Source organism: Vulpes vulpes, chromosome 9 (assembly GCF_048418805.1).
Source record: "Vulpes vulpes isolate BD-2025 chromosome 9, VulVul3, whole genome shotgun sequence".
Lineage (NCBI taxonomy): Eukaryota > Metazoa > Chordata > Mammalia > Carnivora > Canidae > Vulpes > Vulpes vulpes.
The window spans coordinates 81,051,539-81,076,866 of NC_132788.1; the positions used below are offsets into that span (position 1 = coordinate 81,051,539).

Consider the following 25,328-nt stretch of genomic DNA (forward strand, 5'->3'; position numbering starts at 1 on the left):
GAAGATGGCATCAATGCATATGGCTCAGCCCCATCATGAACTTAGGCTGGAAGATATGCAAATGGTGTATTGCCCTTGGTGTGAATATCTTACAGACACTTCAAAAGAAGTGGTGGTTATGCAACACGACACATTACCCCAAACCAGCTATCACCCTGTGCCCCATTGAAGAAACAGCAATCTGCTCTAATATTGGAGCATAATCAGCCTAAGGAAACCCTTGTGACTTTTAGTCCCCATTTCTCCTTACTCAGGAATTTTTAAGGATAATTTTGTGTCTATGTAATTTTTTCTTACGAGATAGTTTTAGAACCTAATCCACATATAAAACATACTTCCAGATATAATTTCGTCAACATTAAATAGGAGTGATACTGCCTGGACACATCTAGGTTTACTCATTTCCACCCACCTCCTACTGGCCCATTTTGCTTCTTCTGTTGAGACAGAACATTGATGTCATCCCATTTGGGCCAAAGTAAAAGCACATCCAGTTCCCAATGTTCTCTTATCTTAGAAAGCAGATAAATCTTTCAGAATGCTGAAGGAACTGCCTTCACACTCCCACCACTACACTGGCTGTAAACAGCACAAAGAAATTAGGGTCTGTATCCTTTCTCCGATTGAGGAAAGATGAAAGGAAAGACGGAAAATTTTTAAAAAGAAATAAAAGTCGAAATCAGGCCCCCACTACTTGCTTGCTGAGGGACGTTGGACAAGTCTCTTCATCCTTCTGAGCTATAGTTTCCTTATCTGTAAAATAAGTCATAATATTTATTCAAATATTAATTAGGAAGCAGAAGCAACTGAGGTTTTACAAAGTATCATTATGGTTACTGACACATCAAAGCTTTCAGCCTGAACACTTCACCTTCCTTTCTCTTGGCTCCTTTGAACTTCAGTATTCAACCCAAGGTAGCTTCAGAAATCGAATGCCACTTGTGTATCCAAAAGAAAGTTATTTGTGAAAGTTTAACCTTAAAAAAACTGTCATCCAGAATCTAACATCTAGAGTTAAATAAAATATCATTAAAATAATGCAGTGGGGAAAAATACGGAATAGATAACAAATAGACTCCACAGAAGGGGTAATGGGGGCTATATCCATGAATAAGAGCTTCAGAAAATCAAAATATTCAGGCTAGCATATAGACCATTATCAATTCCACTATTATCAACAGATAAAAGAGTCAAGGGGATATTGGACAGACCCAGGAGGCAATTAAATGTTAGTGGTTAACATGCATAAGTTTGGAGTCAAATACAACCATATTCCAATCCCAGCTCTACCATATACTAGCTGTGCCATCATAAGCCATTTAACCTCTGTAAGCTTTAGTGTTTTCATCTGAAAAAGGGGGTAAGATGAAAGTATTTAATTTATGGGGTTATTTTTGTGACTAATAAATATTATAATGAACACATAGAGTTCCGCACAGTATCAGCCAAATAGCAAATATTCAATAAATCACATCAATTATTATTGCTGTCTTTTTCTCTTTTTTTCTGGACACTTAAGGTCAAATATGATTCACTCATAATCACAGAGCTTCAGTCTTTTGATGCTCCGAAATGCATACCCCAGTGGTTGGGTACAGAAACAAACAAAAGAAGAACAAAATGCTCTTCTCTGATGACTCTTCTTCCTTCCTTAAATAGTCAGGAAACAATATGGTCAGCATCAGATCAGTGAGGTCATCAAGAAACTGAGTAACTTGGAGTCCATGCTCCACAGCTGTCATATACAAGTGTGAATTTTACAAAGCATGCTCATTTTCGCTCAACTACCAGCTTGTGTTCTAGAGTAGAACTAAGATATTTACCCATGCAACCAATGGGGGAGCTTTAATTTTTGTCCTACTCAATTGGCTGGCATGATAGTTGAAATCATAGCACTTGTCAAGGCCATTCTTTTTAAAGATTTAGCTATTTATTAGAGAGAGAGTGTGTGTGCACAGGGAGGGGCAGAGGAAGATGCAGAGAAAATCCCAAGCTGACTTCACACTGAGTGCAGAGCCCTACACATGGCTTGATCCCAGGACCCTGAGATCACCCCCTGAGCCAAAACCAAAAGTTGGATGCTTAACTGACTGTGCCGCTTGGGTGCCCAAAAGTCATTCTTTTTAGATATCTAAGAGACGGGAAATCTAGATCTCTGGGTTAAATGGCAGTTATTCAAAGTGAATTCCACTTGATGTTTCCTGGGTAATAGTAAAATAACTTTTTCAGATGGATCCCATTTTTCTGGGTGTTTCCAGTGTTTCATGGGAACACTGATAGGCAGTTGTAAATCATCATATTGTTAAAGACTGAACATCTCAGACCCAGTCTATGCAGTGTGGAGGGTTAGCAAATAAGATCAGTGTGATGTGGAACCAAACCAAAGGGAAATTTTTATTATGATATTTCTTTGTGTGAATACCAGTCAGGAAAAGAACATGTGGGGAGAAAATACAATAAACAAGCTCAAAATCTCAAATGCATAGCTCTTGCTGATCCTGAACTGGATGTTCCAGGAGTCAAGGGCTGAAAATGTTTCACTAGTTTTACATTATTTTTAAGTAGCAAGTATATGTGGCTATTCATGTTACTTATATATAATTTAACATCTTGGGGAGGCCAACATAGCATTTTACTGAAATACTGTGAAATTATTTATAAAATTTCTAAAATTCAAATGAGAATGCCTCTAAGGTTTTGTATACAATTGTTTATAACAGTTTTAGGGGCGCCTGGGTAGCTCAGTGGGTTAAGCAACCAACTCTTGAATTCTGTTCAGCTCATGATCTCTGGGTCATGAGATCCAGCCCTGAGTCAGGCTCTGCACTCAGCAGGCAGTCTGCTTCTCTCTCCGTCTCTCTCCATCCCTACCCCTGCTCAGCTCTCTCTCTAAAATAAGTACATTTTTACAACAAACAAAACCACAAATGTTGATAACAGTTTTGTTTGTAGTCAGCAGAGCTAGAACAATCCAAATATCATTCAGCTGATAAATGAATAAAAAATGGGTATCATATCCATACTGTGGAATACTACACAGTAAGAAGGAATGAATTAATGGCACACACTACAACAATGAATCTCAGAATTATTATGCTGAGTCAAAGAGGTCAGAATCAAAAGGCTGTGTACTCTATAAATACGTTTATATGAATTTCTAGAATAGGCAACGAACTGAAGTGATGCCAAAAGCCAATGGGGTGGTGTTAGAGATTATCTGCAAAGGGGCTTGAAAATTTGGGGGAGGAGATATTTTGTATCTTGATTGGAGTGGTGGTTATGAAAACTCATAGAACCACACACTGAAAAGGATGAATTTTACTGTATGTAAATGATATCTTGATAGAAATAAATTTTAAGAAATACCTGTGGAGTTTAACAAAATCCCATGAAGGAGTCCAGCATCTCAGGCATAGCTATAAACAGCTGTGGCTCCTTCCCAAGGCAGCCTAACTGAGCGAGCCAGGCTTTATTGAGTTTTCATTACCTGCAGACTAACCAGGCCTTTGACCATGTCCACTTGGCCTTGGTGCATGGCCAAGACCAATAGGTGGGGCAGTAATATTATATCTCAGTTTAATAGTCTGTGCTTTGTGTTTATTTTCTTCCCCTTCTGGACTACCAAGGCCAGTGTCTTTCCTCTCCTAGCCCATACAGAAACAAAAGCAAAAACCAAAAAATGCCGCCAGCCTAAGCATGAGGCAGAACTATTTGTTTGGTTTTATTAAGATATAATTGACCTATAAGGTTATATTAGTTTCAGGTGTACAATATAATGATTTGATGTTAGCATATATTGAGAAATAATCACGACCATAAGTCTAGTAAACATTCATCCCCATTTTTCTTCTTATGATAGGATCTACTCTCCTTGCAACTTTGAAATATGCAATACAGTATTATTAGCTCTAGCCACCATGCTGTACGTAACATCTCCAGAACTTATTAGTTTTATAACTGAAAGTTGTACCTTTTGACTCCCTTTACTCATTTTGCCCACTCTACACTGTCTCTGGCAACCAACAATCTGTTCTCTGTATCTATGAGTTCATCTTTGGTTTTGTTATTCTTTAAGATCCTACATTTAAGTGAGATCACTCAGTGTCTTTCCCTAACTTATTGCACTTGGCAACTTCCCTAACTTAACTTCCCTAACTTAATGCCCTCAGGGTTCATCCAGGTTGTGACAAAGGACAAGATTTCCGTATTGTTTATGGTTGAATAATGTTCTGTTGAATACATATATATGGATCTTCTTTATCCATTCATCCACCAATGGACACTTGGCGTGCTTCTATATCCTAGCTATTGTAAATAATGCTGCAATAAACACAGAGGTGCTCATATTTTTCAAATTAGTATTTTTGGTTTGTTTGAGTAGTAGAATTACTGGATCATATGGTGGTTCTATTTTTAAGTTTTTGAGGAACCTCCATACCATTTTTGTAGTGGCTACACCAATTTGCATTCCTACCAACAGTGTACAAAGGTTCTCTTTTTCTACATCCTCATCAATACTTTTTATGTCTTGTCTTCTAGATAATAGCCATTCTAACAGGTATGAGGTCTTATCTCATTGTGATTTTGGTCTTCATTTCTCTGACAAATAGTGATGATGTGGCACAATAATTTAAATGAAGTTTTTATCGGCTAGTCCAAATTGAGGTGTACTGTCAGTGAAAAATACACACTGCATGTTTTGAGAATTTGGTACAAGAAATATAAAATAACTCAGCAAATTTTATATTGATTTTCAAGTTGAAATAGTAATCTTTTAGATATGTTGAATTAAAAATATATATATATTTTTAATAATAAATTTATTTTTTTTTGGTGTTCAATTTACCAACGTACAGAATAACACCCAGTGCTCATCCCACCAAGTGCCCCCCTTAGTGCCCGTCACCCATTCACCCCCACCCCCCGCCCTCCTCCCCTTCCATCACCCCTAGTTCGTTTCCCAGAGTTCAGAGTCTTTATGTTCTGTCCCCCTTTCTGATATTTCCCACACATTTCTTCTCCCTTCCCTTATATTCCCTTTCACTATTATTTATATTCCCCAAATGAATGAGAGCATACAATGTTTGTCCTTCTCCTATTGACTTACTTCACTCAGCATAATACCCTCCAGTTCCATCCACGTTGAAGCAAATGGTGGGTATTCGTCGTTTCTAATGGCTGAGTAATATTCCATTGTATACATAAACCACATCTTCTTTATCCATTCATCTTTCGATGGACACCGAGGCTCCTTCCACAGTTTGGCTATTGTGGACATTGCTGCTAGAAACATCGGGGTGCAGGTGTCCCGGCGTTTCATTGCATCTGAATCTTTTGGGTAAATCCCCAACAGTGCAATTGCTGGGTCGTAGGGCAGGTCTATTTTTAACTCTTTGAGGAACCTCCACACAGTTTTCCAGAGTGGCTGCACCAGTTCACATTCCCACCAACAGTGTAAGAGGGTTCCCTTTTCTCCACATCCTCTCCAACATTTGTGGTTTCCTGCCTTGTTAATTTTTCCCATTCTGACTGGTGTGAGGTGGTATCTCATTGTGGTTTTGATTTGTATTTCCCTGATGGCAAGTGATGCAGAGCATTTTCTCATGTGCATGTTGGCCATGTCTATGTCTTCCTCTGTGAGATTTCTCTTCATGTCTTTTGCCCATTTCATGATTGGATTGTTTGTTTCTTTGGTGTTGAGTTTAATAAGCTCTTTATAGATCTTGGAAACTAGCCCTTTATCTGATACGTCATTTGCAAATATCTTCTCCCATTCTGTAGGTTGTCTTTTAGTTTTGTTGACTGTATCCTTTGCTGTGCAAAAGCTTCTTATCTTGATGAAGTCCCAATAGTTCATTTTTGCTTTTGTTTCTTTTGCCTTCATGGATGTATCTTGCGAGAAGTTACTGTGGCCGAGTTCAAAAAGGGTGTTGCCTGTGTTCTCCTCTAGGATTTTGATGGACTCTTGTCTCACATTTAGATCTTTAAAATATATTTTAAGAATTAATTTCTCTTTACACGTTTTAGTAGACTTCGGAATATTTTAAATTAACTATTAAATTTAATATTTGAAATTTAAAACTTCACATTATATATGAAATTTTGTGACTCATACTATATTCTTATTTGATAGCACAGCTCTATAACCTTGGTTAAATGACTGAATTTCAGTTTCCCTGTATGTAAATTGTTGTAAGGAAGCTTAAGAAATTAGCATAGTGTCTGGATCTTAGGGGACTTTCAAAAATGGTTGCTATAATTAACACAAAGCTATAAATTTAAGTAATTATTTACATACTGTACATGCATTGAAGAAGTGTCAAATTATTAAATGACCATAATATAAAGAAATAAGTTTAGGTAGAGTACAGCCAGATTATAGAGTTTAGTTAGTGTAGAGGCTGCTTTTAGGCAATAGGCTTGAGCAATAGAAACTTAAGCAAGGCAAAAGGGCCCATGGTGACCACCACACTGAGTGCAAACAGGATCATTAGGCTATAGCTCCTAACCAATTAATGGGCTACTTACAATTGGGCACAGTTACCAGAAAAGGGGAAATTCCATATGCCCCTATGCTCTTTCACTCTACCATATAACAGTCTCATGGCAGACATTCTCTCCTTTGCTGTCCTGCCCCCTGTTCCCTTTCAGTGCAGTAAATTTCTATCATTTTTTGTTGTGACTTGGGTGAATTCTTTTACTTTGGGTACTGCTGGTCCCTACTGGATCAGGAAACTTCACAACTGCATGCTGTTATAGTTCATTCAAAGGCAGATTTTGGGGCACCTGGGTGGGTCAGTCAGTTGAGCAGCTGACTCTTGATTTTGGCTCAGGTCATGATTTCAGAGTCTTGGGATGAGCCCATGTTGGACTCCATACTCAACATGGAGTCTGCTTTTCCCTATCCTTCTGCCTCGCCCCCTGCTCTCTCAAATAAATAAATAAATCTTAAAAAAAAAGTTATTGTGGGCAAGTTAGAACTGTCACCCCAAAGGTAGTGGTGGTGGTGAGGGGGTTATATGAAGGGACTTTGAGGAAGAAAGTCAATTCTCTAGAGATGGGGAGAATTGAAACATTGAGTGTTTGTAGGAATGGTAGAATGACCCTGGGAAACACCCACAGGTCACAGACCCCTGAAAGAGCAAAGCAGCATAGACTGAAGCCCAGGGAGCTGGGCTTAGAGTCCCTGGGAACCTCAAGTGCAAACTTGGCACAGAAAGTGCAGAGATCAAGTTGAGAGTACAAGGAGAGGGACTTTGGGGGACTGAGGACCAGGGACTCTTCCCCATATTTCTGGACTAAATACATTCAAACATTTGAGTGTATCTTCAAGGTAGGAAAGGAAAGTGTCCTTCCACCTACACACATGGATGCATGCATGCACACAACCAACATCAAAATGCCTGAGTAGATGTACCAATTCTGGCAAGTGACTGGATGGATTTAGAAAAATAAAGAAATGTTACAGTTCCTGCATCTCAAGTTCTGTCTCACATAATCATGGTGGATCCCCATATACAATTTTGTGTACTCATAGGAAAATATTTTGGTATTGTTAAAAAAAACAAATTCTGGGTAAATTGAAATTTCTAATTGGCTTTATTCGATGATTCATGAATTCATTCTTTCTAGCAAGTAGAAAGGAGTTCTGAGGAGTTGTACAAAATGCAAGATTTTTATAGGAAGGAGAGTAGGGTGAGACATTATTTGCAAAAGAAAAGAAAGGATTTTTTAGGGAAGGTCACCTTCCCTTAGAAGAAGGATAAGGGGTCTTGTCATGCAGATTACCTCACTAGTGCTGATCAGGAAATTCCAGACAGATTTGCTTAAAATTCCACTCCTGATGTTGAAATTTTATAGTTAGTAAGTTTTGGTGAGGTTTGACATAAGTGACTCCATTTTGGGTCCATTTCTTTGTAAGAGTATGATCTGTTTTCATGTGTTATCATTAGTTGTTTCTTGGCACGGGGTAGAAACTAGAAGAGTTTCAATGACTATTGTGTTACTTTTCCACAGGGTTTGGGGACAGTGAAAAATATGCATTGCTTTAACAATATTAATAGTAATGTATTACCATTTCACAGAAAAATACCTCTCTATTGGAGTTGTCAGTAATGCTTCTAGGACATTCCCAGTCTTCTGTAATGGCTTATTTGTTATTCTTTTGAGGGTTCTAGGAGTATGCCATTAGATATTTGGTTTGTGACTGCAAATTACAGAAGACACCTCTATCTCTGGCCTTGATCTTTGTGGCCTCACTGATCAGGATGTTGCCACTTGGAATGGGAGGTGGTGGGCTATATGCTTTAGAAGTTCCTCCTTGAGGAACAGAATATACTTAAGCCCGTCATTGGCTTTCAGTCAGTTGTCCAAGTAGCTAAGGCATCAATTTTTGATTCAAGAACTCTGCAAGAGTGAGTTCCATGTTTCTGCCATGTGTCCTGCTCCTCTACACATACTGCTTCAGGGCTGGATGCCTAACTCAGACAAGAGGATTCTGATTCTCTGTCTCCAGGTAATTTGTGTCTGAGATAAAAAGAGTGTTGGTCCCAGAGAGTTCCAGGAGTCCCAGACATGCATACTTAGAACTCAGAGGCAGCAGAAGAAACTAGAAAGTAGAAAGATGGGCAGATGGGAGCTGAGTGAGAAATGGCAGAGAATAGAATGTCAGTCCCGGTGGCTCAGCTGTGCCATGTTCCAGTGTCTGTCCAAGACACTGTGGTCTTTGGATTCTGTGAGACATTCTTATATCTTGGGTCAGGGAGCAAAAATTCCTGCCCCGCCCCCAAGTTTCTACTAGCTGGACTAAGAATCAAATTGACATGAGACAGATTTACAGGAAAAACAATAAAATTCAATAGTGTACATATGGAGAATCCACATAGAAATGGAAATGCCAAGGGCAGGCAAAATGAGGTATATATGTCATTCTGAACTAAGGAGAAGAGGTAGGAGTCTGCGACTTCAGAGGGAATGAATATAATTCATAGGAAGATGAAAAAGTAAATATTTGGTAAACAAATGTTTGCCCTGCCATATAGATGGGTTGCTCAGATAAAATTTATCTCTGATAACAACCCCTATTCTGAAAAGACCTTCTAATTTCCATTCTTCTATGTAGTTAAGGGCTGGGCAAACATTTCTCTTGAGCCCATGAGTCTGTTACCTTGAGGTCAAAATAATGGACATGCCAAAATGGTCCATCTTGGGGCAGCCTGCCCTTAAATCCTATACTTGTAATAATTTCCCTCCTTTTGCTCAAATTAAATTCCATTGGTTTCAGTTACTTACAAAGGGTCCTAAGAAAGGAAAATATTCACATACTTACATCCTAAACAATCAAGAAATAATCCTCACTTGCAAGGGTCTATAAGTAGTAGGAAAGATTTCTCCTCCTCTTCTCACCTGTAATAAGGGATCATAATATCTCATTTATCTGTGAACATTATGAATTTATAGAAAAGACCAAAGAAATTTACTAGAGATTTTTCACAAGCAGTGTGATTATTATGATGCTCTGATACCCCTACTTAGACTGTCCAGCCCCCTCTATGCATCCTTTGGCTTCACTTCCAGCTAGAGTTGAGGCTACCACTACCCTACTTTCATGCTTATCTTACACAGAATAATTGCACTCGATTTTTCAGCCTAAACAGAGTAATAATCTGCAGTACCACTGTTAGGAAACAGAAGAGGGCGCCCTAAGAATATTTAAGAAGTGACAAAGAGCCTCTCTTAACACCTTTAAATACTATAATGAATGCTTTCTCTCAAGCATAGGAAAGCAAAGCTTGGTCAGTTTTGCAACTAACAGTATTGTGTGGAGCCACATGACCAAGGGATAAAGAGCAATCCCTCAGAAAAAGGCAAGGCCTAAAAAAATAACTTAATATCTGTCAAATATGTTTATATTCCTAAATAATAATCAAACTTGTTTGTCATGTGGCTTAGTAAAAAAAAGGTGGTCAAAGATTATTTCGTTTTAATGGGTATGGAGAGGAAATAATAAAACTAGCATTAAAAAAAACTAGCATTCAGAGAAATTTCCATATGCCAAACACGTTGATGAACATTATTTTATTTGCTATTCTACAAAAACTCCTAGAGCTAAGTTCTCAACACATACACACACACACACACACACACACACCCTCAAAACCTCCAGCAAACTGAGGGATTATTTTAACTTGTACCTCTTTCACTTGCTCCAAATAGTCTCCATAACAATAGGCTTGAAATAAACAGGTAGATTATTTAAGAAATCTTTTTCGAATTAAGCAGATAGAAGGAAGAAGGAGAGAAATGAAGATAAAGAAGGAAGGATAGGATCAGGAGGAAGGGTCTGGGGGAGAAGAAGGGGGAAGAAGGAGAGGGAGGGAGGAGACAGAACAGAGCCACAAAGGAGAGGGACAGGAAGGGAGGTGGATCAGGGAAAAACTTTTCCTGAGCCTTCAAAAGACCTTCATGGATCCTAATGACCAGCCTACACTTTATTTTCATGCACCCTAACAGCCCCACTATACTTATTTCTGAGGCCCCTAATGGGTATCAGATAATGTCAACATAGGCTACAATGCCCAGGCCCAGTACTGAATGTTTAGAAGAAAGCCAAATGCAGCTACGGGAAGGGGGAACAATCAAGGGAGGGGTATTGATTTAGCGAGCTCTAAAAGCAGCCTTCACAGAAAGGCTTTACCAGCCTCCAGCTGTTCATTAGTTAATGAATATGAAATATTGACTCAAGGATGGCCCCACAGGTGTTCAGGAAAACAATCTCATTTCAAACCGCACAAAGCCCAGAGAATGGATGGGTGGGGGAAGGGAGAGAGTCCTTTACCTCTCCCTTCCCAGAACCTCAGGCTAAGGTGGGTCTCTGGGTCCAGATTCTCAGCCAGCCCCTTACCCTGTGGGGCAGATCCTGAAATAAAGACAATGGGGCACACCTGTTCATCTCCTCTTTCAAACACTTTAGGACAGGGGCATACTGAATCCCAAAGTTTGATCCTGTGATAGGTAAAATACTTAAAAAAAAAAATTCACTCATGAATTTATTTTCAAGTGAAAGTATTTTCAAGAGAAAAATAAACTTCCACATAAAGCCCTCAAATTCGTAAATATTAGAGTAAAGCCAAATGAGGCATTTGTACTTTTTAAAGTAAAGTAGATATTTTAAAAAAATATCATGGAGTGGCACCAGTCTAGTTCAGTTGGTAGAACATGAGACTCTTGATCTCAGAGTTGTGAGTTCAAGACCCATGTTGGGTATACAGATTACTTTAAAATAAAATCTTTAAAAAATTAGAATAAGTAATGTGCAAATATGACTATAGATACTGAGGCCAGACTGTTAAGGGCTGGAGTTTGAGAAACATAGGTTTAGGGTAGATGAACCAGGAGGATTAGAAGAATGGCTGATGGATGTGTCTAACTGAGTCAAGAGTGCTGGATGAATGGATGAGTCCATGGATGGATGGTTGGCTAACTGGATGGTTGGATGTGTGATAAATCAGGAGTGCCCACTTAAGATGTTCCTTTAGCTTCATTATTTGCTAGTGCAAAGTAGATGTCATTGGATTGAAGGGAAATGGAAGCTGAAATGAGTCCATCTGGTTCTCAACCAGTGTGCCTCAACAGATAGATTTGGGCCAATCCCTTCACAAGTGAACTGGTAACCAATGTTAAATTGTTTATTTTCCTTATGATTCAGGATCTCACCAAAATTGTTTAAAAGTGTGGGCTCTGCAATCAGATTTTTTATGTTAAGTTGTAGCCTTTACTTACTGTTGACCTTGGGAAAGTCGCCTTACCAATCAGGGCTGAAGTCCCCCCAGTTGAAGGATGAGGCCAATTGGAGCACCTACTCGGAAGGGTTGCTGTAAAGTTTACAAATAATAAAGGCAACGCAAAACAATCAACCCATAAAATCCAAATTGGCATTAATTAATGAATGATTTTGTTTTCCTGGGGTTAAATGGATGATGTTGAATGTAATAAAACAAAAATATATTTGCATGTTTTAAGTTTCACTTGTCAGTTTGAATCTTTCAATTTCAGTCTAGCGTTATTATCAGTTCTGTTTTTTTTCTTCCATTTTAACAATGAAGTTATTTTTAATCTCTAATCATTAGTTTGATGAGGTATTCAATTTAATCATGTACCCCAAAATACAATATTGAATTTTTAAATAGCTGTCTAATGAAAAATTTATTTTGACTTATATACTACATTAAAAATAACCTTTTTTGTAGGCAGCCTCCAAAATAGTTCCCAATTATCCCTCCTTGTACCCATGCCTTTTGTATTTTCTTCCCCTTGGGTGTGGGCTGGACTGAGTGACTCAGCTCTAATAAATAGATTGTGGTAAAAGTGATGCGGTATCACTTCCATGATTAGGTTCCAGAAGACTCTGCTTTCCATCTTGTTTGCTTTATGATTCTCTCTTTCTCTCCCCGTCTCTCTCTCTCTCTCTCTCTCTCTCTCTCTCTCTCTTTCTCTCTCATCCTTACTCTGAGGGAAGTGAACCACCATGTTGTGAATTGCCCCATGGAGAGGTTCACATGGCAGGAATCTCTGGCCAATAGGCCAAGAGGGCCTGAGAGCTGCCAACTGCCAAGTGAGTGATGGTAGAAGTGGATCCTCCTCTGGTCAGGCCTTAAGACACCTACATCCCAGCTGATCTGTTGATTACAATCTGATGAGAGACTGAGTCAGAGGCTCATAGAAGCCATGAGATAATGTTTGTTGTTATAAGCTGCTAAATTTGGGGATAATTTGTCATGTAGCAATGGGGAACTAATATATCATCAAAATGGAAGAACTGTTTTAGAACCTTTGAGAAACATGGTACTAAGACACCAAAGTTCCTCTATCTTTTATGCATTTGAGCTTTGGCAATAAACTCATGTAACCTTTCTGACTTCCATTTCCTAGTCTGTAATATGGGAATAATAAACCCCACAACTCCATAAAATTGTTTATTTACTTAACCTTTTCTGTAAAACTTGTAAGACAGTTTCTTACTCAACCAAGTGGTTCATGAAAGGACAAGTTCCCTATTTGCTCCATTTCATGTGTGTGGAAATGAAGCACTCTTGTGAGGCTGTGAAAGGTAAATACCAGATTTTGAAATGTAGAATTTGTTTTGGGAATACTAAGCTTAGATCAATGTGCTCAACCTGACTTTGAGTTTAAATAAGAATTCAGGTACAAAAGCACCTGGGTGACCCAGTGGGTAGAGCATCTGACTCTTAATTTAGGCTCAGAACATGATCTCAGGCTCCTGGGATTGCCTGGAGTTAGGTTTCATGCTCAGTGGGGAGTCTGCTTGAGGAGTCCCTCTCCCCCTCTCTCTCCCCCAACATGCTTGCTCTCTCTGTCAGAAATAAATAAATAAATCTTTATGAATAAAGAAAGAAAGAAAGAAAGAAAGAAAGAAAGAAAGAAAGAAAGAAGAATTCAAGTCCAAATATGTGTAAGTCCTATTCAACTTTACCTCCTCAGGAAGGTCTTCCCTGATAAGCTTGGGTGAAGCCATTGCCCCTACTCTCCAACAAATATTCCTGCTCCTATCTTTTCTGCACTAAGCAGCAATGGAATTTATTGCATTCATTTGTTTCTTTTCTGCTCCTCCCTGAAGAAAGTTAATGTTTTGAGAGCAGTGACCTCTCTGCCTTATTCATTGCTAGAGCATTACCAGCATGAAGTAGGAACTCAATATATGTACTGCCTACCAGACGGGTAGGAAATGTGTTTGCTGCCTTCGTTATCTTGCCAAGAATTAGTTGCCAAGCTTTTCAGGTAAAATACTTGATTGAAAGTAAAGAAATCATCATTAAGTTCAATTAAGATTTTTTCTGGTTTTCATAGCGTTCAGGATTGGTTTTAGGAGTGGCTCTGGACAGAATGAAGAGTTACAAAAATCATTGCATGATCCTTAGCTCTAGAAGCTTTAGAAAATGAGAGATGGACCAACAGCCTTGAGGCCTTTCTACCTGCTAGCAACACCCTTCGAAACATTTCAAAACATTTATTATTTCAAGGGGGGCACTTACCTATTCTCCCTTTTTTGGTCATTGTTACCATTTGTTTAGGAAATAGACCCATTACTGGTTTATTGTGGCTAAGTGCAGATTTTCAGAGCCTTCAACTGAGAGAATGAAAGCCTAACTTCCAAAATTCATATTTGGTTGGGTTAATTTTCTTCTACTGAACCTCCATTTATCCTCCTCCTACTAGAACACATCCTTTGTTTAGTGAATGTGTGTGTGTGTGTGTGTGTGTGTGTGTGTGTGTATGTGTGTGAGGGAGGTGGTTAGGGAGCTGTGAAAAGGAAGAATGAAAGGAAGTGTGGATATATTCAGGGTTTTTTTAAGTACTGTACTTAAAAAGTATTTTCATGCAACATTCTGGAAAAAGTACATGACTTATGTCACTTCGTTTGAGGCTCCAAAAGGATAGCATATATAGTTGTATTAAATAAATTGCTTTAGAAAGATGGCTTAAAAAATAACCTCAACTCTTTTTAATCTGAGGGACTTCCCTAAGCCTTTAGCCTAAAAAAAAAAGGTCCAATCTTTTCATTTATTTCACTTCGAAAGTAAACATCACAAGATGAAAAATTAATTTCACGTTTTCATAGAAGTGGGAAGGGAGGGGGCTGTTTTCCTTCTTACTTAACCCTTCTTCCCTCAGGCGTGATTCTGGAGCTGAATAAAGACAATATGTTCCAAATTGCCAATCACATTAGTCTCTGTGTGGGCTGCTTAAAACATGCAAATGGCTCTGAAAAATGTCTCTCTTCCTACAAAGATAAATGAAGGTGTGCATCACCATCAATTGCAATGGAAGGCAAAAGAGGACAGAAGGGATTGATAAACGAGGCGTCTTTGCTTTTCCCCATAGACAAACATTCTGTAAGGAAACACGAATGTTGATGGATTACATCAGCCTCCTGACTGTACACATACCTGTAGCCTACCCTGCAGCCTATCCTCCCCAGCACTGCCAGACACTTCCTAAAGGATAGTTTTGTTTACACCATTCCTGTGCTCAGACACCTCCAGTGGCTCCCTATTGTCCCTTAAGTTCATAAAGCCCCCACTTTTTCATACCAGTGTTCAAGGCCTTATTAACATTGTCCTCCTTATTACCTACAGTTTCTCAACGTAGATTTTATATTCTAGCCAAAGTCAATTATCAGAGATCCTTATTATATGAGTATTTATCAGTCTCCATAGTAATGATATTTCAAAAGGAAGTCAAAGCTATAAGAAGAGGAAAAATACTTACCAAGGAAAAAAACATATATAAATTTAGTACCTCCTCTAACATCTCTGCTCTTTGAGTTAATCTCTTGGTTTCTTATTGATTGTCAGACACTGTCAGTGTCCTTCAGTATAAGATAAATATATGGGAACTGATTGCCAATGGAACTGTGAATATTACAAAAACAATGAAACATTTTATGAGGTTTGTAAAAATGATGTAGGAGAAATTAATTGAGCTCTCACATATTTTTGCAAGTATGACCTCTTCATGGCCAATCTGTGAAACTCAAGTATAAAGTGAAAGAGATCACTTCATGTCACCATAAAATTGTGTCAAAAATATTACACACACACACCTTGATCCATTGTTTAAAATTTAGCATATCACTGTGATTATAATTGACAAATCATAATATATAAATGTATTATTGAAAACTAAACTTATTTTTTATGTTTTTGTTTTGTTTTTAAGACACATTTTCAATCAAATTTCCCTGCATTATTTATGGAATTTTGGTTCCCACTTCAAGGGGGCTCCCTTTAATGATATAGCAATTTTCCTTGGTCCTTGCTCATATCGCAAAACATTCTACACTTTTCTATGCCTGCTGATTTGCACATATTCCTGTTGTGATTCTCCTTATCCTTCTGGGTACAGCTCAGATACCACTTCCTCTAAAAATCTATGCCAAATTCCCATAATAAGAAGAAAACTACCTCTTCCAAACACACATTTGTAGCAACTTTGGGGCATTTCAGATGCTGCCTCAAAGAATGGATATTTGAGTGTATGAGCTAGAGTGAGGGTAGGTTCAATATAGTTCTCATTCATTCATTCATTCATTCATTCAACTAATACTTGTTGAACTCCTTAATGTATGAATTAATGCTCTGGGGCCAATGGGAAGATAATGTTGTGTTGGTAAACCTGTCTTATTGAATCTATATACTGAACAAAGGGTCAACAAGAAAGTAGGGATATACGTTTCCTTTCTTTCTGTCTGTTTTCCTTCCTTCCCTTCCTTCCTTCTTTCCTTCCTTCCTTCCTTCCTTCCTTCCTTCCTTCCTTCCTTCCTTTCCTTCTTTCCTTCCTTCCTTCTTTCCTTCCTTCCTTCCTTCCTTCCTTCCTTCCTTCCTTCCTTCCTTCCTTCCTTCTTCCCTCCCTCCCTCCCTCCCTCCCTCCCTGCCTCTCTCCCTCCATTCCTTTCATTTTAAGTAGGCTTCATGCCAGTGAGGAGCCCAATGCGAGGCTTGAACTCACAAGCCTGAGATCAAGACCTGAGCTGAAATGGAGTCTGACCCTCAACCCACTGAGCCACCCAGGCACTCCTGTATATTTCCTTACTGTGGGCTTTCCAAAAGTGAAATAACTACAAACTTTCCTGTCCCTGAAATAAAGGGAGAGTTATTACTTTTCACTATGGACGTCTATTCAAAAGGAAAAGATTTCATGTGGGAGTAAACGCACACTCCTTGCAGGGTTCCAGCACACTGTCTAGCTCCCCTCTATTTTAGCCCTAAAATAGTGGTGATCTGCCACTCAGCCTCTGTGTGGCCAAAAGCAGAACTTGGCAGCTGGTACTCTGATGGAGTGGTGTCAGATGGAGCTGCAGGCCTTGTCCCTAGTGAATTCTACAATTTGTTTGGGTTCATTTCTGCAGAGCTGGAAATCTGTTTCTTAGAGCAGCACTGACCAGTGATTTGCAAATTGATCCAAGCTTGTGTCTGACTGAGATCCTTCAAGGAGAGGATAGAGAAGACAGTTTTTGGCTGGAACTTTTATAACACTGATTAGTGTTACATGTTAATTTTCATGGAGAATGCAGAATTTAAAATACCAAAGAACAGAAAGTTTAGTGGTCATGAATCAAACACTGAATGACTGTAGAGACCAATGATGTAACACAGATGGTTCAGGTGGCCTTGGCATAATAGGAAGGATCCTAGTGGGATGAGCTGGAGATTGCACACCCCCTTTAAAGAGATTCAAATTCAAATATTTGGTACTTGTGTGTGCTTAACGCAATACAATTCAGCATTTGATGTAGCCTAGAGATGCCAGTTTGCAAATCCCAATTTTTTAAAAGATTTTACTTATTTATTCATGAGAAACAGAGAGAGAGAGAGAGAGAGAGAGAGAGAGAGAGAGAGAGAGGCTCCATGCAGGGAGACCAATGAGGGACTCAATTCCGGGTCCCCAGGATTAGGCCCTGGGCTGAAGGCCATGCTAAACTGCTGAGCCACCCGGGCTGCTCTGCAAATCTCAATTTAGGAGAACAATGAATCTCTATTTTAAAATTATTTTTATGTTAATTCATTCATTCATTTTGCTTCTGAGGAATCTTTCAAATATCTCTGTACTGATACTAGGGCCATCTTTCCTTATGACAAACAACCAGTTCTTACACCAAAACAAAGGGCAAAGTAGATATATTTTCCTGGAGTTTTAAATATTGAATTCCAAGCTAGTGTGTGTCCTTGGAACCAGCCTTAGGACTACAAACTGATTCTTGTATATCTCCGAAAATTTTAGGAAATTTATCAACTACTGATCAATGCTGCTGAAACCCAATGGCAGGCTGAATGGCCGGGGTGTGTCTCTAGTTGTCTTTGGGAGAAGACATGTATGGACCATCATTCAATCCCCTGTAAGGACAAGGAGCTTCTAGAGGGGAAGGCCACAGGAAACCTCCACTCTTATCTTTTTTATTAAGATTTTATTTATTTATTCATGAGACACACACACACACACACACACACACACACACACACAGAGGCAGAGACACAGGCAGAGGGAGAAGCAGGCTCCATGCGGGGAGCCTGACATGGGACTCCATCCTAGGTCTCCAGGATCATGCCCTGGACTGAAGGTGGTGCTAAACCGCTGAGCCACCCAGGCTGCCCCCACTTTTATCTTTTCTGGAAAAAATTTGATGGAAGTTTAAGCAATTTTTCACTGACTGGTTCAGGTGACTGTTTCAAAGCTCTACTGAGAGGACAGGAGGGTCGAGAGAGAAAAGAAATATTAGGTGCTGTGACTTAGCCACTCTCCTTTGTACTGTATAAGGGATAAGCCTCCAGTGTTAACTATTTTCAATTACATATTTAAATTGGCTGCACATGGCATCAAGTAGGGAGCTTTAAAAAAAAAGACATATAGATGCCTGGGTCCTAACGACCAGAGATTCTGACTCTATGGGCTGATTCTGATAGAGCCCAAGCATCAGGATTTTTGAGATGATTCAGATGTGAAGCCAAGATGGAGAAACGCTAGCCTAGACCTTCAAATATGTGTGTGTGTGTGTGTGTGTGTGTGTGTGTGTGTGTGTGTGTGTGTGGAGGGATGGGGGTGGAGGGTTGTCTCTGAGCGCTCAATCCACTGTGTTCTTTTTAACTGTTTTGCATTTTCTCTCTAGTTCATGTCTCCCCTTCCTATATAAATAAAAAAAATCCAGCCTCCTTTTTAGACATCTTATGTCTAGCAGCTTGGCAGCCTTAGACATCCCTGTGTGTTAGAGCTTTTGCCTTAGCATTAGATTGTGCAACATTTTCTCCCTTGCCACTAAATATGTTACAAATGCAATTATAATGGCTGCATAATATGTTGTCAGGTATGTACATGATCATTTATTAAAATAGTCCCCTATAGTTAAGCATTTTGGTTATTTTCCACTTTGCAATATCATAAATGCAATCACCTATTTTATAAAATACAAATATTTATCCACTTCTCTGATTATTCCCTTAGGGGACCTTCTTAGCAGTTAAAATTACCGGTGCAAAGATAATGAACATTTTTAACACTTTTGGTATATATGGCCAAACCACTTTTCAAAGGTGCTGCACTGATTTATGAAGCCAACCAAGATGATGTTCTGTAATTAATTCTTCCTTTGTTGCTGAGATGGGTGCATTTCAGTTGCCTGGCATAATTTAAACAAAATTCGATTAAAGCCAGTGTTGTAGGCTGTACCATTCAATAACAAGTATTAAAAGTGCTGTAATATTAATAAATATTTATTATACATTCCAAGGAGAGCTGCATTTTATTTGTTCACTTGCAAAACTTCCTTAGTTCATCCTACCCTTCAAATTAGTAAAAGCCTTAATTTATTTTCATCTTAATTTCCTTTATAATTGTAACAAAATAGAATATACTCACGAATTATAAACTGGGTCTTTGGGCATACTGCAGGAGTATCATCAAGAGAGTTTTTGAGCAATGTAGGTCCCTGGATTCCTTCCACAGGAGACTCACATTTTTTGGATTTGATCTAGAGTCTGAGAATCTATATTTGTAGAGGCTGCCCAGGTGAGGCCATCCATGTTCAGGCTTGGGTACCATTGCACTGTGTTATTATGAGTCTCTCCTATCCATATATCACTACCCTTATTAAACTTCTCACCTCTTATTTATAGCCAATAATTCAAGAATTATTTGGCCATACTTCTTTTAAATTTGTAATGGATTGATGGAGTATAAAGTTCTAAGAATTAAAAATAATAATGAAGTTAAGATAAGATGTTCTTATAGGTGAAGTAATTGTGGCAAGAAATGATTGACATTTGATTATTCTGCTTAATATACATACAAATTAAATAATATCACAAATATGTTAAAGTCATAAGTTTTATGATATATAACAGAGGCCAATGATCATCAACAGGATAGTCTACCCCTCCAGGGTGAGCTGGTAAATGTCTCAAGCATCATTTTACAGATTACTATCCTGCATTGATGAATTGATTTTAGCCTCTCATGCTGTTTTTGTTCCTGGGAGTGGCACACTGTTTCCCAAGTCAGTTGTCTCTTTATTGTGATATACATTTGTGTGTGTGTGCACACATGCACACATACACTTACACATATTCAAGAAACTTCAGGAGAAAGAAATCAATGCTGCTATCTTTCTATAGGAAAATCTACTACAGGGCAGCCTGGGTGGCTCAGCAGTTTAGTGCTGCCTTCAGCCCAGGGCCTGATCCTGGAGACCCTGGATCGAGTCCCATGTTGGGCTCCCTGCATGGAGCCTGCTTCTCCCTCTGCCTGTGTCTCTGCCTCTCTTTCTCTCTCTCTCTCTCTCTCTCTCTCTCATGAATAAATAAATAAAATTTAAAAAAGAAAAAGAAAAGTCTACTACAGAGTGCACTACTACAGAAAAATGCCATTTGGGAAATGATGACTATCTTAATTAGGGCATATAATGTTGTAAGGGGAAATATAGTCTAACTCGTGCAGCACAGAGGTTTAAGGAAAGAATGTAGGAAACATCTCACACAAATAAAGTACACAAATGACAGTGAGGCTTCAGCAGATCTGACCATTACATTACTCTCCCTTGTGTATGATGATTTCTAATCTGCCTTCCATGAAATCTAGCTATTTGCTCAGTTCCCATCTCTTTCAACAAGTCATGTCCAAGGACAGTACTGCCTGCTATACATCACAAGTGGCACATTGTAGGTGCTTGCTAAGTTTTGGTAGTTGAGACAGTGAGTGCATCTGTCTGTAGACACTTGGAAATCAAAATGTTAAGCTGCCTGAGGTCTCAGACTTACAATCTCTCTCATAGGTGAGAAGTGACCAAATGAACTCTGAGATTGTGAATAGAAAGAGCTCTAATATATTAGGCTGGCAAATAGGAACAGCATGTGGAAGATTATAAAACAGAACCAAGACAGTGACATAATTAAAGTGGTAAAACAGTGATTTGTATGTGATCTTTGAATGCAGACATACACACATACACACATACACACAGCCTCCTAACAGTGCACGTTGTTTTTCTTTAGATCTACAGTTCAAATCCCAAGTGGAAAAGAAGGAGTCTTCAGTAGAAATACCTACTGATGAATAATTCAGATGTGATAAAATATTTTACAACACTGATGTTGTTCTCCCTAAAGGACATAACTTAATTTTATTCTGATAATATATAATTACTCTAAAAAATGCCAATATCTAATGAAAATTTCTTGTGTCCCAAATCTAACTTTTTTTAATAGTTCAATGTATGTATATACATGCCTTTTGTATACACATACATTTTGTATTGATGGAATAATATTATATAAATATTCTACAGTCTGCTTTTTTTTTACTTAATAGAGTGTTGACATCATTCATATCAATAGATAGATATGATTGCAGAATTTTCCCTCATATGGATGAATCATGATTTCCTTCAGCACCAGTCTTTTCATAGACATTGATTTCCCTTCTAAATTTTTGCTGTTCTAAATGTCTACACAACAAATTATAGTGCATATATATTTATTGTCTCATCTCATTAATTTCTTGGATAATTCCTAAAAGCAGGATTTCTGGCTTGATCTCCAATTAGTTTGTGCCAACATCCATGTGGAAGGCATATTAATGCACCCCTCCCCTGAAAGAAATTTGTGTCCTAATTCCCAGAACCTGTGAAAGTGTTCGGATATATGGCAAAAGTGAATTAACATTGCAGATGGAATTAAGTTTGTTAATCAGATAAATTTAAAATAGAAGGATTATCCTGGATCATTTAGATAGGCCTATGTAATCATGAAGGTCTTTAAAAGAAGAATAGGGAGGCAAAAGAGAATCAGAGGATGGTCTGACTACAGAAGAAAGGCACAAAGAGTTGTAATGTTGCTGGCTGTGTGTCACCTTGCAGGTCATGATAGATGGCAGGTTTTTTTTGTTTTTGTTTTTGTTTTTGTTTTTTTACTATAAAAAAAGAGTAAAAGACAAATCTTTACTGAAATAAGTTAGTCTAGTGGCTAGATCTAAGAAAGCACAAATCAGGTAGCCAGGACATCAGAGACTCTACCATGTTACCACTATGTTTCCTCAAGCTTGTTCTATTGCTCATGAGATCTCAATCTCTATCATTATCATCTCGATCTTCCTTCTTGATGATGACTTTTGCCCATTCCTTCTTCTGCTCCTGTTTGGTTTTCTGCTCCAGGACCATCTGTCTCTAATCATAGCCATGGTCATTTACAGATTGGAACTCGATCTTCTCTGGCTAATGAATTGAGTCTGCCAGCACTTTTTTCTTTCTTTCTTTTTTACCTTTACTGAAGACATGAAGGATGGATCTTCAATATCTAACTTCCAATAATTAGGGATAGACCACGAGAAGGTCAGAGATACTGGCCCTGACATCACTGAGTCTCTAAACCAAAGTCAGATTTCTTGTTAGGGAAGAAACATAAACTTCTACTTGCATAAGCTACTGTTAATTATTTATTCTATAATTTGCATTATAGAATATTCTGATATTCTATACTGTTAGAAATAGACAATGCATTTCTAACAGATAGTATCCTCCTTCTATCCTTACTCATACCTTACCCTTTTCTTTTGTCCTAGTATAATCCTATCCATCCTTAGTCTACTTCCTTTATAAAGCTTCCTTTGCTGTTATGGCTCATGGGACTCTCCTCTTCCCCAACCTCTATCACTATCCAAGTCAATTGGTTGGTATTTTACGTTGTAGTTTCCTCTGACTGCTTCTTAGATCAGCACTGTCCAATGGAAATTTCTGCCATGAGGGAAATATTTATATCTATGCAGTCCAATATTGTAGCCAATAGCTTCATGTGGCCATTGGGCACTTGAAATATGACTAGTGCAACTGAAGACCTGCAATTTTATTTTACTTTTATTTTATTATTTGTTTTTATTTTATTTAATTTCATTTTAAGTAGCTACATGTGGCAAGTTGCTACCATGTTGTTCAGCCCAGCACTAGAATGGCAGTTCCTTAAAGAAAACAATGATTCATGAATTTCATTGCTTCTAGTAGAGAGGTAGACATTAGATACATAAGAAGTCATTTTTAGATGACCTTTAATTAATCCATATTGCCTACAGCAGTGGTTGTCAATCCATAAGCTTATAGCAAATATGCAGGTAAAATAAAAGAAAGAAGTTTCCTTGGCAGCCTGGGTGGCTCAGTGGTTTAGCACCACCTTTGGCCCAGGGCCTGATCCTGGAGACCAGGGATCGAGTCCCATGTCAGGTTGCCTGGATGGAGCCTGCTTCTCCCTCTGCCTGTGTCTCTGCCTCTCTCTCTGTGTCTCTCGAAAGAAAGAAAGAAAGAAAGAAAGAAAGAAAGAAAGAAAGAAAGAAAGAAAGAAAGAAGTTTCCTGAGCAACAACAGGGAAAAATGAGCTGCCCAAAGGGGGTAGTGACTTTTTAGCCTTACATGATATTGTTATTTTGAAGGGAGAATCAACATAGCCAAATATCCCAATTTCCAGATTTTCTGGAAGATTGGGAATATTTGGCTGAAAGCATCAGATTTTAAAATGTTGATAGTTAATCCAAATTTAAAAGAAAATAGCTGGGGGTAGTGCACATAAGAGACATGTTGGGTAGATGTGGCCAGTGGGCTATCAGTTTGAGATCTATGAGCCACAGTAAATTTCAGAGTCTTCTCAACCTGGAAGACCTGCTGACATCCCAGTCTGGTCTCCTGCTGTTCATCCCCAGTGTAATCTGCTCTGCAACCTTGAACCACTTACAGCTTCTAAACACATCTTGCATTCTTATGCCTTTATGCCCTTGCTTCTGCCTTTTCTCATTGCTTCTACAACACATAGAAGCAATATGTGTTGCTCTCTCCCTGCACATACCTCAACCCTCTTGTCTTCACAGGAGATCCTATTTAGTCTTTGGGGTCAGTTCAGCTTTCTTTCCTTCTATCGTCTTCTCTGAATTGCACAAAATTAAAAAATCTAAGACAGCTACTATTTTATTTCTTATATGATATTAGAATAAGTTACTTACTAACCAGCTTTAGTAATAATTACTGCCAGTTTCCAAGCACTGTGCTAGGTATATAACTAACTGTGTTAAGGGATTTATACAATTTACTATCTGTTCTTCCCAGGGTTAAATAAGTCTCTGCTTGCTATCCCCTTCTCTGTAAAGGGTAGGTAATGATAGTAACCATCTCTTGGGTGGTGAAAAATGAAAGAGACTGTGCATGTCAAGTGCTTAGTACAATGTCTGGAGCACAGTAAACACTCAGTGAGTGGTTGCCCTCATTGTCATTTCTTACCCTGGAATATGCCACATACAGATGCCTATGTAGTCACACGGTCACTTGGATTTTTAAGTCAGACTGTTCAACTAACATAGATCCAAATCTGGTGGAAAAATCCCTGGAACTATTTTAACCTAAAGTAGCAAGTAGATAAAAACAATTTTGTTTGTAGAATTTTCCTTTATAAAAAATGCTGTGATGTAGTATTATGAATTTTACCTTGCAGATGAAAAAAACTGAAACACAAACAGGCAACATTGTCCAAAGTCACGAGTGTTGGAACAAGGATTTAAACTCAGGTCTTTTTAAACTCAAAGTCCAATGATGCTAAAGCCCTAAAGATGGGCTGATTACCTATTTCTCAGGTTAGGAAAGTGACTAAAACCAGGATTGACTACATAAAGTGGTGAGGGTTACACCACCAGGGCAGGGATCCAAATATAGGTCTCTTGGCTCCAGAGGCTTCTTCTAGTCTAGCTGGATGCCTCTCTCTGCCTAAAGTAGCAGTTTGCATTCAGCACCACTCTAAAGTACGGATGGAGCTTCTGAATGGCCTTTGCATTTCCTTAAGTCATAGTATTTTGAAATATTAGCCTGGAGCAGACCCTTGGGAGTCCTGCCCAGCACTCAGAATCTAAAGATGCCACAGGGAATGACAGCCCTCCACGACAGCCAGGCCAAAGGGGAAGGATCACTGGCCTGTTTTCAAAGACTACCAGCAAGCCTCTTGGAAAACTTAGCCTAGTTCTTTGTTTCTTCCTTGTCCTTTGAAAAACCTAGAATATCTAGAAGGATCTGTTTCATGTCAAAGATAACAGGCTCTGTGCTTCCCAGAAGAATACTTTCATTTTTTGAAAGAATACGGTTCATAATGTTGTGAGGCTTTTGGCTTCTGAGATTTTTAAGAGTGGTAGGAAGTCACAATAAATCCTTTTTTTATTTTCTTGGAGGAAAATGGATTTATTTTACTTTTTATTTTTTTTACTATGGTAAGAACACTTACCACAAGATTTACTCTCAACAA

At 38.5% G+C, this 25,328-nt stretch overlaps 1 long non-coding RNA gene across 1 annotated transcript in view; it reads left to right on the top strand.

The window, feature by feature from the left end:
- LOC112909416 (uncharacterized) overlaps positions 1 to 25,328 on the top strand; it is a 115,644-nt gene that overhangs the window by 57,641 nt on the left and 32,675 nt on the right. The gene's annotated exons all lie outside the window — the stretch shown is intronic.